The sequence below is a fragment of the Triticum dicoccoides genome, chromosome 2B (assembly GCF_002162155.2).
Source record: "Triticum dicoccoides isolate Atlit2015 ecotype Zavitan chromosome 2B, WEW_v2.0, whole genome shotgun sequence".
NCBI classification, from domain to species: domain Eukaryota; kingdom Viridiplantae; phylum Streptophyta; class Magnoliopsida; order Poales; family Poaceae; genus Triticum; species Triticum dicoccoides.
This window is the reverse complement of record NC_041383.1, coordinates 216507968-216511896: the sequence shown is the minus strand read 5'-3', so window position 1 is coordinate 216511896 and position 3929 is coordinate 216507968.

The following is a 3929-nucleotide window of genomic DNA, read 5'->3' as shown; positions in this document are numbered from 1 at the left end:
GGGAGGGAGAGAAGCTGGGTGGACGGAGGGACGTGGGAGACGATGAACTCTTTCCTTTTCAAATCTGGACTGAGGGGGGACCAAAACATACCTAATATGGGAGGTTGCCAGGGGGCACTAGCGGGCACACGTTTGCCAGCTAGACGCGTCCAAAAAATAAACAAAGTCCTCATATGTGGCATCTCACCATCACATATGTGGTGTGGATAAGATCGCTACTTGTCCTCAATAAATCTTGACACCGACAAAACAACTCGACCCTCCCGAATAATTGAACCGATCTCGGCACCAATTGAAACGGAATTGCACGCACGACTAAGACTGAATCCTGCGCACGAGCTCATCTACAGAGAATGAAGGGACATCGCATTCCAGTGCAAGATCGCCGTCTCATCCCAAGAAAACATCACGTCAAAGCTGTCACCGCAACCACGGCAGAGACCCATCCGATGCGACCAAAAATGGTTTCCATGTCAAAAAAAAAAATGGTTTCGGTTTAGAGCCCCGGAGGATCTCGGCGTTCTCACGCAACTGCTTCTCAGGAGTCAGGACCGAAACGCAATAGTTTAGCGGTGCCGTGTCGTGGCCAAAGCCCAAATGATCTGCGCTCCTGAGGATTGTGTACAAACATCTTTTTCATAAGCTGACATGACAGCTCCAACTGTAGGTCTACTGAGGGGCATCCACATCCACGACAGCTCAGAAATCTCAGCCGGCAAAAACAAGAGAAAATAAGGCTGACACGGTCGGATCCTCCTTCATGGATTTGATTCAAATTTATCTGCGTCTCCCTAGAGGTATCTTTCATATGCTACAAAACCACCGCGTCAGTACTACCAGTGGTACGGATTCCCTTTGGTTGCTGCCAGTGAATGTAACGCCTGTGGGAGATAAAAAAACAGCTGAACCGACGAACCAAATTTGAGCTTCGGCTTGGACGGGCGTCTGCTGATTGTATCTTGTTTTTGAAACTAGTGGACGTTTACTACATAGATTCAAACAACGGCGCGACATGTCAGAAGCTGTCTGCCTCGTCGTAGTGTATGACAAAGGTTTGGAACAGTACAGTGCCGCACAAACAGTACGCGCATGTGATTTCTAAATTGCGTGCAAGTTGGATATCGCACTCGGCCTACAGTATCGGATGCTACTCCTATATGGTACTCGGCCTGTGATTTTTAAGAGGATGCTTGGATCTAAGGGACTATTTTTAGTCTGACTAAAAATAGTCTCTTTTAGAGGCTAAAGTTTCAAGCACGCCTGACTAAAGAGAGTCTAGGACTAGTCTTGAGGCTAAAAAATTTTAGTCATAGGAAACCTACTAAAATATGTATTAGCCCTCTCTCTCCTTATTTAATTTCTCTCCTTTAACACATGCGAGTTTCGGATTGGAAGGTTTGGAAGATAATAAATGTTCAATAACTTAATTTTAGTCTCTTTAGTATTTAGATCCAAGCATGGGTGATGCTAGCAAGTTTTAGTCCCACTACTTTTAGTCATGGGACTAAAACGTATCCAAGCACCTTCTAAATGTCTATTAGATGCTTTCGGTTTTGTGCGCTAATTATTAGTTATAAAATACACTCCGCCTACAGAGTACTATCTGTGTGGTAGTAGAACACATTCGTTTCAGATAGTATATATAACTAGAACTTGCCGCGTTCTTTTAGGAATACGTGTTTGCGTCATCGTTTCCAAAATGAGAGGAAACAGACAAGGACAGTGTATGTTTTTATTTCATCATTTCAACTAAGAACGGTGCACGAATTGGTCCAAAAACAAATATATAAATGCAAGTTGCCAATTGTATAATACTGGTAGTTATCTTGTGCTAGCGTTTTCTTCCCTTAGATAAAGTCATGTGCATGTCTTCAAAGTTTATAATCAACAAGTACACGAAAGAGAATCATTCGCGGAGCAGTTCTCAAGTCGAAATCGTAATGCATGTCGTCAACAAAGGTTCTACGCGTACCCGGAAAGAGAAAGGGGAAGTTGTTCAAATCCAGCGAAAAGAAGAGAAAAGGTCCATATGTCAAATACTGGCCACCGGAATTCCAAACCCATCCATATATTACGCGAAAAAAATAAATCAAATTCCAGACCTGTGTATCATCTTTGACCCCCTTTGAGTTCGATATAAAAGAGCAAGTGGTCTGCTCTTTGTCTTCAGAAAAGAAAAAGTCAAAACGGAGAGGGAGATCAGCGCGATCAACTCAGAGCTGACGGTGCGTCCGTGCATGCCGATGTAGACAACGCGAGAGCCTGTACTGAGCAGCGATGATGATCTGATGTGCGTACGTCTATGATCGTCTCAACTGACCTGACGCTTTTCCACGGGCAAATGATGGTCTGACGTGACTCCAGTTTACCGGCGGTCGTACTCGTACGCCTAACCAAATCAACTCCGAAGAAAACCAACCCCAAGGACATGCACGCGTACACCGAGTTCCCGGAGAAAGATCATGGCGCTCAGCTCGTGTCCGGACTCACGGTTGTGGAACCAAAGCGAGCGGCTTGATTAATTGGACCAGGTAGGTATACGTACGTAGATTGGCATTGGCACGCATCATTGACGCTGACACTTTGACGGCGGTAGGCCGGGCGACGCGAGGAAAATGTCAGATGGACACGCCGGTGCATGCATGCACGAGTGGCATGGCTGCCCGGCGGCCGCGCCCACTCGCAGAACGTCTGTACATTGCGGCTGGTGCGCGGGTCGGCGTGGTGTCGGTGCATCCCACCTCGCCGCCGCGGCGCGCCGCTCCGTCCGTGCGCTGCCTCATGTCGCTGGCTGCCACGCGTGCGCGCGCCCGGCCAGCTCCGTTGCGTTGTGTGGCCACGTCGCCGCTCGCCGGTTCGCGCGCCGGGCTGCGCTGCGCACTGCCCGTGCCCGCGCCACCCGGCCCCTGGCCAAAGCAAAAGGAGCTCGGAAGCCTGAGGTGTGGCGCGTCTTGGTTCATCGTGGGCTGTGTCTCGCCTGCCACGTGTGGGCATCCCCCACTCTACGTGCGACCGCTCCCTCCATTACACGGCCCCGGCGTGCCCACCCAACCCCTCCCTCCCGACCTGATCGGTGGTCACCCACCCTTGTCCCCCCTCACATGATTCCACTGGTGCTATACTACAGCGCATGCAGATCTTCATGGTATGAACGGAGTATAATACGCTGGGAGGAATAGCACCGGGGGACATACGCAGGCGGCGAGTCAACTCGGATAATTGCATTTCTGGCATAAACAATACCAGGGCCTGTTGATGGTCAACCATGTTTACACATGCTACTCACAAGTTCGAACTGACTCGACACCCAAAGGGGGGGACATGTAGAATACAGAGCAAGATACGTGCACATGTGCTCATAATGCAGGTAACAAAAAGAGAGAGAACGGTCATGTGCCACCACATGTCACATTATTTAGCCTTGAATTCGCATGTGTTGGCAGCTCGCTCCAGAGAAGAGAAGGGCGTGGGCGCCATAATACGGCCGGCCGGCCGGCCTCCCATCATTGCCGCCACTGCTTGCTTTGCGTCGAGGTCGGCCGCTCTCCTCTCAACAGCAAGCAGCATAACTCTTGGGCCATAGTGGCGGAAAGGCCAGCCGACCCACGGGACCCAGTCGAGAGCCGGCCGGGCCAGACGCGTGGCGCGCGCCGGGGCCACGAACTTTCTCCGGCCGGGGATTTTATTCGGATCCGGCTCGGCGGAGGGGGACAAAATTACTGTTCTGACCCTTAAGGCAAACTAAATCCCGATTTGACCTCGTTCCAAAAAAAATTTCGTTTCTGACCTTTTTTGGTGACGCCAAGGTCCCTGGCGTCTGGGTTACGAAGCAGACGCCACGGTCCCTGGCGTCTGGCCCCTGGCCCGCACTGCCCGCCTGCCCGTTGACCTGCTGACGTGGCAAAGGGGCCAGACGCCAGGGACCGTGG